Genomic DNA, 12,342 nt, shown 5'->3' on the forward strand with positions numbered 1-12,342 from the left:
TCTTTTTTGTAGCACTTATCACAGATGTAAACTTATGCCTACTTGTGTGATTCTTTAATTGAAGACTATAATTTCATTTAGACTGCAAGCTCCACAAGGGTGCGAACCACAACTGTTTGTATCTACCATTATATCTTTACTGACTAGAGCATTGGTCAGCACATATTTTTTAATAAATAATATATGTTAGATGAACTAGTTGAATGACTTTCCCCAGATAAAATGGCTGAGCCAAAATGGAAGCTAATGTTCTTTCTATTATATATGATAAAATCAGGAAGGTGTAAAGCAATAAATACATGTATATGAGGTATTTACCTAAGAGTTGACCAGGCGCAGTGGCTCAAGCCTGTAATCACAGCACTTTGAAAGCCTGAGATAGAGCTCAGGAGTTTGAGACCAGACCTTGTCTCTAAAATAATAATAATAATAAAAAAATTAAGAGTATACTTTAGCATTCCTATTTCCCAGATTTTCCCAGATTTCTGTCTGAACCCACCTCTGTGAACTCCAACCCTTTCTACACACATAAAAGCAAGGATTTTCATTGCCTGCTGGGGAGAATTTGCTAATGTATCATGGTTTTGATTCATACTTCTTGCAGTAAATATATCCTTTGACTAACACCTAAGCCTTGGGTCAGACACAAGAGAAAAGATGAAAAAGAAAGCATGGTTCTAGACCGCAACATGGAGAGGTATGAGATCAGAAGCAAAGTGACAGTGAGAGCAAGGGCAAGTTTCACAGGGTTGGAGGTGGTGTGGACAAACAGTGGATAGAAACCAGAGAATATTTAAACTGTGAGGGACTCTAGAAATTATCTAATTTAAAATTCTCATTTTACAGAGAAATAAAATTCTCATTTTATAAAAATCTCATTTATATCACAGCCAAAGTCACACATTTAGTTATTGAAAGCTCCAGGACTAAACCTTATACACCTCCCTTGCAGAGGGTGAAATTCCCAAATACTTATGTTAGCGCATTGACAAGTTCTAATTGAAATGTGTACTATATAGTCCACAAATATTTAGTATGGAAAGTGTAGGAAAAGTAATTTGAAAGCTAGTAAATTCGTAACAACAACAATAATAACAGCAGCAGTAGTAGCAGCAGCATTTTGTGTTTATACAATGTTTTCTTGTTTGAAGAATATTTTTCGGTACTTCCTGTCATGCAATCCTTACAAAACCATTGAGGTAGACAGGGCAGGATTCTTCCTCATATGCTACATATATAGGAGGAAATATACACCCAAGAAGATAACTTGTCCAAAGCCAGTGGCTACTGAATGGTAGATCTCAGCCTCAGATTCAGATTCCTGGACTCCAAGTTTATTGCTGTCATCATTGCCTCCTGCTGCCTGAAGAGGCTTTGTTAAATGTAAAACCTTACACGGCAATTCTCCAAAATCTCCGTGAACTTTCCCACATAGGTGGAGGCTCACCTTCCAAGTTTAAGAGTATATTATGTGGAACCCATATGTAGTGACCCTGACCTTTCCTAGGCTCAGCCCTTCCCTTTCTCAGTATCAGGCAGGAAGCCAAATCTCATGGAGCTGTGATTTTGTGCCAAGTTTATCAGGGAGCACTGGATTAAGATTCTCATGTTGACAGCAACTTTGTCTTGTGAAGATGCACAAAGCCTGCCTTATGCATTCCCTTCACACCTGGGAAGACTGGAGTATATTTCTATTTGTAAACATATATGCCTCAATACATGTAACAAACAAACAGAAATGTAGTTTCTTTGAAAATAATCTACTGTTACCCTTCCATTTCAATCATATGGTGAGTTTTGAATATATTTTTCTTTCCAGATCCCATGAAAAGGTGTTATTCTCCCCTTCTCTTTTAACCAGCTGGGTGCCAACATTTTCTTTCCTTCTCTTGATCTGACGTAAGTTCAGTTTTGGCTTCTGTCTGCTATTCCAGCTGGTAACCTGCAGGTAGTTGGATGAAAGAAGCTTTTTCTCAACTCAGGCAATGCAACAAGTCCAAGACACATACACACATATATATACACACACACACAAACACTGTGGAGTACAATAGTTTGACGTACAGGATGCTCTGCAGAAAGAGGTCAGTTCGCTTCTACCCACAGTCCTCTGTTGGCCGGCTCAAGGCATTAAAACTAGCTGCTATCAGTGCAAATCAGCATCCTGGAAAAGGAAGGTCTAGGTCAAGAGGAAGGAATATCCCATCCTGAGGAAGATAGATTAGATTTGTTTGGTATGATTGCTTGGGGACAGCTTCAAAATTTACAATGCTCTGCAACTCTTAATTTAGCCTGCTATCAGTTTAAGATTACTAAACTGTATTTAGAAGAAAGACACATTCATTATTGTTATTAAGCAATCTAATTTTAGAATTATTACTAGACTAAAACTCAGGAATATAATAATTTTGAGCTAGAAATGTGACTAATAAAGCTGCCCATGTTTCTACATTTGCATATTAAAGTCTGTAATTAAAAGTAAATAGTGAAATGGGAAAACTTCTTTTGGGTAATATGGTAAAGGATGAATTGCTTTTAGCAAATATTGTTTTGATGAATGAGCTACTCAAATGGCAGATTGCCTTTTCAGATGTAATTATATTTCATTTAGATTAGAGACTGACTGTACAGCATGTTCTTTTTATTTAGGCTGGCTAGAGACCAGGGATCACCCCTAGTTATCACAAAGCATGTGCATGGCTGCTTTGGTACAGGTCAACTAGGGATCACCTCATACTCTGCAAATGTAGAGTCGGAGACAAATGAGATGTTGAAATTAGGTAGCCTCAGGTGACTTCAGTCTACACAAATCTGGTATATAATCATATAGTTTCTTAACATGGCAAATTCTATACCTCCCTGCTTCTTATATGCATACCTCTTTTTTTTTTTTTTTTTTATTCGCTGTTGTTTTGTTTTCTTGCCTACTTGCTTTGGCTAATACTTCCAAAACAGTGTTAATTAAGGATCATGATTGTAGTAATTTGTGTCTTATTCTTAACTTTGATGAGGAAACTCCTGATTTGCTTTTACTCATTCTGCTGGCTGAATGTTTTAAGTTTGTATACACTATTTCTGAAAGTTGCAGCACTTATTGGTAGTCCCTGAAGTGACTTTTTCAGCATTTTATGCCCTACATGGCTTAAGACCTCTGTGGTTCTCAGTCATTGTGGTCTTACCTTCACCAATGTCTAATTAGCTTCGTCTAAGACTCTAGGGCTAGTTTCTAACTTACGTCTGGAGGAACATTTGGGAGTCTGATGTGTGGATTTCTGCCTTATTTCCAAGCCTTACCTTGTACCAAGTTCTGGTAAGTTAATCTCTGTGCTATGGTGACTGTGAACAAGAGGAATTAGATTCAAATCCTGTTTATTCTACTCACCAGCTATTTGACCTTGGCAAGTTATTTAATTTCTATGTGCTTCCACAAATTAGGATCATAGCAGTACTTGTCTCATAAGGTTATTATGAGCTTTAAATTAAATTATGCATGTAAAAACCTTAGAAGAAAGCTTACCTGCTATCAGTTTAAGATTAGTAAGATACTTCCTAAAGGTTTGTGGTTATTACTACTATTGGAAAATATAGTAGTAATATTTTTATCATCGTTACTAGGGAGCTGCCAGCAGTTATTGGGCTCATTTTAGTGGGACACGCCATTACAACATATTGACCTTTGGGATGAAGAATGTTGTTCTTTTTTCTTTTTTTTTTTGAGATGGAGTCTCGCTCTGTTGCCCAGGCTGGAGTGCAGTGGTGCAATCTCAGCTCACTGCAAGCTCCACCTCCTGGGTTCACGCCATTCTCCCACCTCAGCCTCCCGAGTAGCTGGGACTACAGGCACCCGCCACCACACCCGGCTAATTTTTTTTGTATTTTTAGTAGAGACGGGGTTTCACTGTGTTAGCCAGGATGGTCTTGATCTCCTGACCTTGTGATCTGCCCAACTCGGCCTCCCAAAGTGCTGGGATTACAGGCGTGAGTGCCCGGCGAAGAGTGTTCTTAAATTATCTATTGCCTGACCTCAGGTATCAGTATTCTATCTGCTGGCTGAAACTTTCTTTAAAGACTCAGTTCAGGGTTAAATTCTACTGACAAACTTCTACTTCACTTCTTGTGAGCCTATTCCCATCTAAAACATTTAACTAGAATATTCATAGCTTTTTTTTGTACTTCTTTTTTTCTTTTACAGCACTAATGCACTTATATATTAGTGCTTTTCCAAAAGTGACACTGATTAGTGATAAGGGATATTGTCCTAGCTCTGCAAAATCACTGAAACAGAGTTCAAAAACATAAAATTATGTTAATCAATTTGTTCACTTAGCAAATATTCATTTAACTTAGTTTCTAGGATTAACACTGTGCCAAGGCATAAAATAAATATATAATAATGTAAGATTTGATCACTACCCTTGAAGAACTTATAGTTTAGTTGAATAAGACAATGACCGTGGTTGTCCAAGGCAAAGCTGTGGAAGTGAAGGTGTGGATGAACAGCTTAGTAGGGAAGTGAGATTTGAGTTGAATCATGCAACTTTTAAAGAGAGTACAACGAGTTTTGAATGAATTTTTCGAGTCCATGAAAAAGCATTAGCTCCTTTCAATTAGTGAATGTCAACATTTTCTTCATCTTTCTCTTGAACTGAAGAAAGAGAAGGGCATTCCTGTTGGGGTACCAAGACTGGCAGTAGATTCCAATTTGGTGATATTAATTATAATTAATGCAATTAACTCAATTGATTTATTCAGCTACCCTTGCTCTACTTTCATGATTTTCCTGTTTCTGCATATTACCTGCATTATTACTTACTTAATAATTTTCTTTAAATCCCTGTTTTGTGTTTAAGTAAACTTATTAATATTTTGTTATTATTATCTTAAGTAGAAACATAGTATATCTTGCTAGTAAAAAGAGATAACAACAAAGTATATACATGACTGTTTAATTTAAATTCTAAAACGTTTATCTATAAACCATTTAGAATTGTCTCACATACCGCTGGTGGGGAACCCTGACCTTGCCATTCGACTGTCCCTATGGGAAGGAGCACTGAATGGTTGATGGAAGTTTATTTTTTACTTTTTATTTTTATTTTTTTGGGACGGAGTCTCGCTCTGTCGCCCAGGCTGGAGTGCAGTGGCGCGATCTCGGCTCACTGCAAGCTCCGCCTCCCAGGTTCATGCCATTCTCCTGCTTCACCCTCCCCAGCAGCTGGGACTACAGGTGCCCACCACCACACCTGGCTAATTTTTTTTTTTTGTATTTTTAGTAGAGACGGGATTTCACCGTGTTAGCCAGGATGATCTCGATCTCCTGACCTCATGATCTGCCTGCCTCAGCCTCCCAAAGTGCTGGGATTACAGGCATGAGCCACCGCACCCGGCCAGAAGTTTATTTTTTAATACTGCTTGACATTTCCACACTCCTCTAATTCTACTTACCTACCATCACTCTATCTTTTACTTTGTCTTATTTTCTTCATAGCATGTTTCATTTCCTAACATCATATTATTTATTTATTTCCTTTGCTTCTCTGTTTTTTATGACTAGAATATAGATTCCATGTGGGCAAGGACTTTGTCTTGATTACCTCCATTCCCCAGGGCCTGACATATATTAGGCACTCAATTTCAGGAGTTCCATGGCAATATGGTGAGAAACTGCTGTGATGCAAAAATCTGGGTTGGACCAAATAACTCTGTTTGCTAACTTAATACTTTATTACCGGATTTTTTTTTCTTTCATGTCTTTTATTGTTTACTATGACTTTGGGCTTTGTTTATCCAACTGGGTTCCTGGACCTTTTTACTTCTCTGAGTCTATCGATTTTCAGAACTTTGGGCTCTACTTTCTTGCATTCATTTACTTCTCTATTTATTTATTTATTTTTTGAGATGGAGTGTCGCTCTGCTGCCAGGCTGGAATGCAGTAGTGCAATCTCGGCTCGCTGCAACCCCCGCCTCCCAGGTTCAAGCGATTCTCCTGCCTCAGCCTCCCAAGAAGCTGGGACTACAGTTGTGCACCACCACGCCCAGCTAATTTTTGTATTTTTAGTAGAGAGGGGGTTTCACCATGTTGGCCAGGATGGTCTCAATCTCTTGACCTCATGATCCGCCCACCTCGGCCTCACAAAGTGCTGGGATTACAGGCATGAGCCACTGCCCATGGCCTACTTCTTCTTTTAGAAGCCAACGACTCTCCCCAAATTTTTTCTATTTAGACTTACTTCATAAGGTACTCACTGGATTCTTCTGTTCAGTAGCCATAGCATTTGTCCAAGAAGGGTGGCTATAACAATTAAATCATCCTGGATGCTGTGCTCTAATATTTAAAAGATAAACAATGGGACAATGGCACATACATTTGTCCGTCTGTACCAAGAGTAGGCTGAGGTAAAAGCTAAGATATAACTCTCAATATTAGTTCTTAAATACTGTTTGTAGTTTTCATTCTTAAGGCAATGGATGTATAATCATTAGGAATGTCCTCTCAATTTTTGCACTTTCCTTAGGCAAATAGGTTAAGAATTTGAATAAATTTATTTTTATCATTGGTTTTCAAATGTTTTATATGATACTCATATATTATAGAATATATCAGTCTGAATCTTTTCTTTTTCTTTTTTTTGAGACAGAATCTCACTCTGTCACCCATGCTGGAGTGCAGTGGCATGATCTTGGCTCACTGTCACCTCTGCCTCCCAGGTTCAAGTGATTCTCCTGCCTCGGCCTTCTGAGTAGCTGGGATTACAGGTGCCCACCACCACGCCCAGCTAATTTTTGTATTTTTAGTAGAGACGGGGTTTCTCCATGTTAGCCAGGCTGGTCTCAAACTCCTGATCTCAGGCAATCTGCCTACCTTAGCCTCCAAAAGTGCTGGGATTACTAGTGTGAGCCACCGCATCCATCCTCAATCAGAATCATTTAAAGAGACAATATGATCTAAATCTTATATAAAGAAATGTTGCCTGGGCGCGGTGGCTCACACCTGTAATCCCAGCACTTTGGGAGGCCGAGGCAGGTGGATCACGAGGTCAGGAGATCGAGACCATCCTGGCTAATGCAGTGAAACCCCATCTCTACTAAAAATACAAAAAATTAGCCGGGTGTGGTGGCGGGCGCCTGTAGTCCCAGCTACTTGGGAGGCTGAGGCAGGAGAATGGCGTGAACCCGGGAGGTGGAGCTTGCAGTGAGCCGAAATTGCACTACTGCACTCCAGCCTGGGCGACAGAGCGAGACTGTCTCAAAAAAAAAAAAAAAAAAAAAGTTATTTGGAATATTTCTATCTAGCTTTTTACTTTTTGAAGAATTTGTCTTTTTCCTACCTCATTAGATAATGGTAAGTCAAAGGGAAGAAAGTCCGTACCTACTTCCTGTGATGAATCCAATGCTTATTCAGGCTGGTTGATCACATAAGCCATACTTCTTGGTGATAAATGACTCAGAGTCCACGATAAGGCTTACAAATTTCCAATGAAATCTTTCATGTCATGGAAGAGGAAATAAGATTGCAAGTTTGAAAGTAGATGATAATGATTAGTTTGGGATGCTATTTATAATCAGTGACATAGGAAGTTAATTAGTTGTTTTCGATGGAGTGACTAAGCTGATCCCAATAGAAAACTACTGCATACGATTTTCTAAATAAAAAATATTTTTTAAAGGGCTGAGATTTTCATGATTATGGTAAGGTTGGGAGAAAGGATGCTTAGTGTTTAAAAATGGCACAGATGTAATTACAGACCAGTCAGTCCTCTCATTTTTGCTTAGAGCAAACTTTGTATTTATCAGAATGTTTTAATTAATTTGATTTGTGTTGCTTAGTTATCGGTCTCAAAAGATTCAGCCACATTAATACAAAAAATCTTTTCCGTAAAGTTTGTTTGGCTCAGAAGTTCTCTCTAAACCACCATTATAAATATGTAGTTCCAAGGCGATAGGACACGGTCATTAAACCTACATATTATGGTCTATTGCTAGATTTAAAACCGTTTTTTATTAGCCAGGCATGATGGTGCCTGTAATCTCAGCTATTTATGAGGCTGAGGCAGGAGGATCCCTTGAGCCAGGTTGGAGGCTGGAGTGAGCTATGATTGCACCACTGCGCTCCAGCCTACCCAGGGAGACCCTGTCTCAAAAAAACAAAACAAAACAAAAAAAACCTAAAAACCTAAACAAATCCCGTTTTATAGATTTCTTGTTTCTATCTTCCTTAAAGTGTCCTCCTTTCTGAACCTTATGGGCCTTCCTGCCCTTTGTTCCCCTCCTACTTCAATGAATGTATTCTTCCTATTTCACTAGAAGCAGGAAATCAGTCACATGGATTGTGCAAATAATGGCAATTGTGTGCTTAAGGCTAGGTGTTTCTGAAATCAGGTTTTATTTTTTAATTTGAATTTTTCTTTCAGAAATAACAAGTTGTTGATAACTGACAAATTTGATCACAGACAAGGATGATTATTCTGAATTTAATTTATTTTTTATTTTTATTTATTTATTTTTTTGAGACGGAGTCTTGCTCTGTCACCCAGGCTGGAGTGCAGTGGTGCGATCTCAGCTCACTGCAACCTCTGCCTCCTGGGTCCAAGTGATTCCCCTGCCTCAGCCTCCCAAGTAGCTGGGATTAAAGGCACGTGCCACCATGCCTGGCTAATTTTTGTATTTTAGTAGAGACGGGGTTTCACGATGTTTGGCCAAGATGGTCTCAATCTTCTGAACTTGTGATCCACCCGCCTCGGCCTCCCAACGTGCTGGGATTACAGGCATGAACCACTGCGCCTGCCCCTGAATTTAAGTTATTTTAATAAAATAAGTAACATACTGTAATGGAAGAAAACTGGGCATGCATTTGTAGAAAAGGGAACTTTTCTAACTCGGTACTGATTATCAATGATATAAAATAATGCTGTATTTTCCAAATATACAAATTATTTACTCTGTAGGAATAAGTATGAAATGTGATGGTAACTGACCCAAGCTACAAAGACACTCTTTAGTGCACTGTGGAAATATTTTATTAGTGAATACCAGTGTGGTCTAGAAGAGTTGATGTAGTTTGCAAAAGGACCTAACTTGTTCCCAGCGAGTCATTTACAAACTGGCAGGACTTGGCTGATTATGGAAAGGAATAGTCCTCTTGACAAAAGTGCAAATTGTAAGTGCTGCTGATAAAGAGGCCCAAGGTCAAGAGAATCATCTGATTCTAACAGACAAACAAACTGTCAGGGCAGTAATCAGAAGCATCACCTAGACGGTACCCTGGAGTCAAGATAAAGCAATTTACATAGTACTTTGTGTACTTATTTTCTTTTATTCTTACCTATTAACAGATTTAAAATGTTTAAGTGATTTGACCAGATAACTAATAATAGTATTTAAATATCGACATCCTATAATGTGCCAGACACTATGCTGCCTGCTTTACATGCATTATCCGACTTGATTCTTACAGAAGCCCTTGAAAAGTGCTTTTATTATTGCCATTTTTAAAAGGAGGAAACTAAATCTGGGAGAGAGGTTCCAAAACATGTCCGTGGTAGCACAGCAGGGATGTGATAGAGTCAAGAGTAAAGCTTGGGTGTGCCCACTTCAGAGGCTAAGATATTGGTCCCCCAATACTGCTAAGGCACGTCTTCAAGTTTAGTTCAAGTCCACAGTTCTTTCTCTCCACTTGCCCTCCGCTCCTACATTTCCTCCAATAGATAAGTAGGTCTTCAGCATTTTGGGGTTCTGCCTTTTTTTTGAGACCGAGTCTCACTCTGTCGCCCAGGCTGGAGTGCTGTGGCGCGATCTCAGCTCAAGGCAACCTCCGCCTCCTGAGTTCAAGCAGTTCTCCTGCCTCAGCCTCCCAAGTATTACAGGTGTGTGCCACTATGCCCGGTTAATTTTTGTGTTTTTAATAGAGATGGGGTTTCCCCACGTTGGCCAGGCTGGTCTCGAACTCCTGACCTCAAGTGATCCACCCACCTCGCCCTCCCAAAGTGCAGGGATTACAGGCGTGAGCCACTGCACCTGGCCTGGGGTTCTGCCATTTTTAAAAATTGTGTGTTTGTGTGTGTTCTGTAATAGACTTCATTATTTAGCACCATTTTATTTGTACAGAAAATTGAGCAGAAGGTGCAATTTTCATATACATTTCCCCCTTCTCCCCACCCTCAGTTTCCCCTATTATTAACATCTTGCATTAGTGTGGTACACCTGTTACAATGGATGAGCCAATACTATACATTATTATTAGCTGAAGTCCATAGTTTACATTAGGGCTCACTAATGTTCTAAACACACAGGAGTTTTGCCAAGTACTTAATGTCTCAGATCCACTATTACAAAATTATACAAAACAGTTTTACTGTCCTAAAAATCCCTTTTACTCCACCTATTATCTCTCCCTCTCTCCTCCCAAGGCCCTGGCAACCACTGATCTTTTTACCATCTCTGTAGTTTTGCCTTCTCCAGAATGTTATATTATTAGAATCATACAGGATGTAGCCTTTTCAGACTGGCTTCTTTCACTTAGCAACATGCATCACTTCATGTCTTTTTTGGCTTGCTAGCTCATTAAAAAAAAATAGATGAATGATATTCCTTTGTATGGATGTACTACAGCTTTTTAAAAAAGTCTCTTCATCTACTGAAGGACACTTTGGTTGCCTTAAAAACTGGCAATTATGAATAAAACTAGTATAAACCTTTGTATGTGGGTTTTTGTATGGACATAAGTTTTCAACTACTTTGATTAAATACCCAGGAGCATAATATCTGTATCGTATAGTAAGAATATGTTTAGGTTTGTGAGAAATTGTACCATTTGCATTCCCACCAGCAATGAATGAGAATTCATATTACTCCACATCCTCACCAGATCTTGGTGTCAGTGTATAGTGGTATCTCATTGTTGTTTTAATTTGCAGTTTCTTAATGATACATGAAGTTGAGCATCTTTTCATATGTGTGTCATTTGTATATCACCATTGGTGAGGTGTCTATTTAGATCTTTTTGCCCATTTGTGTTGTTCATTTTCATATGTGTGTCATTTGTATATCACCATTGGTGAGGTGTCTATTTAGATCTTTTTGCCCATTTGTGTTGTTCATTTTCTTATTGTTTAGGTTTTTCTTGTTTTTGTTTTTGAGACGGAGTCTTGCTCTTGTCTCCCAGCCTGGAGTGCAATGGCACAATCTTGGTTCACTGCAACCTTTGCCTCCCGGGTTCAAGTGATTCTCCTGCCTCAGCCTCCCGAGTAGCTGGGATTACAGGCACCCGCCACCACACCCAGCAAATTTTTTGTATTTTTAGTAGAGACGAGGTTTCACCATGTTGGTCAGGTTGGTCTTGAACTCCTGACCTCGTGATCCACACCCCTTGGCCTCCCAAAGTGCTGGGATTACAGGCATGAGCCACCACAACTGGCCTCCTATTGTATAGTTTTAAGGATTTTTTGCATATTTTGAGTAACAGTGCTTATATGTCTTTTGCAAATATTTTCTTCTAGATTTCTGTGTTTTTTAATAGTCAGTGATTCAACTTACCTGTGTTCTAAATTCTGAGAAAGTAAAAGGACTAATTCAGGAGGTCATAACAATGGAAGCATCAGTTGTTAATTCATCATTTTAAGAGAAATGAACAGCCAATATAGATAGCAAAATAATGTTATTTCTAGCACGATGTTTTTCAAAGTAAATTTCACAAAACATTAGTTCTGTGAAGATTTGAAAGATACCTGGTGTAAAATAAGTTTGTGAAGAGTCAGATTAAAAATAACTGAACCGGCTTCTTTGCTGTGGGTCTTCTTAGAGCCTTCATGCTGATGTTCATTGTGATGGGGGAGGGTGAGAGTACACCTCTTTTTCCAAAGTTGTTTAACTACAGAACTCTTATTTAAGGTGTGTCAAAGAGCAATGAACATCTGTTTGGACAAGGCACCTTGAATCTTGTGAGTCCTATCAATAGGCTCCTGAAAAGTAAGATGGCAAAGGTAAAGTGAGTTTATAGGGTCTTGCTCTGAACCCCTCTTTTCCTCCACCCTTCTTGCCCTATACTATTTTTATTCAGCAACTTTTTTTTGAAAGTTTATTATGCAGAAGGCTTGGCATTACGTCCTTTAAGTGATACAACAATGAAAAATGCTCAGTTTTGCTGTTTCTAGAGATAACCAGATCCAAACTTTTCTTATACTAGGATTATACCAATTACAATAACATATAAGCAGGATTTGACAAATAAGATTAATCATTCATTTAGTCACCAGTTATTTATTGATTAGCTCCCACATGCCAGGCTCTGTATGGGCATTGGAGATAGAACGGTGACCAAGATGTCCATTTTAACCTCATAGAGTT

The 12,342-nt window shown here is 38.8% G+C and overlaps 1 long non-coding RNA gene across 1 annotated transcript in view; it reads right to left on the reverse strand.

Moving 5' to 3' along the window:
* Nucleotides 1-10,711: 10,711 nt before the first annotated feature.
* The window catches only part of LOC117980357 (uncharacterized), a 31,594-nt gene continuing 29,963 nt past the window's right edge, over nt 10,712-12,342 (reverse strand). The window contains exon 3 of the long non-coding RNA XR_004671631.2: nt 10,712-11,957. This is a non-coding gene — a long non-coding RNA (uncharacterized LOC117980357). The remainder of the gene's footprint in view (nt 11,958-12,342) is intronic.

This window comes from Pan paniscus, chromosome 4 (genome assembly GCF_029289425.2).
Source record: "Pan paniscus chromosome 4, NHGRI_mPanPan1-v2.0_pri, whole genome shotgun sequence".
In the NCBI taxonomy this organism is placed as follows: domain Eukaryota; kingdom Metazoa; phylum Chordata; class Mammalia; order Primates; family Hominidae; genus Pan; species Pan paniscus.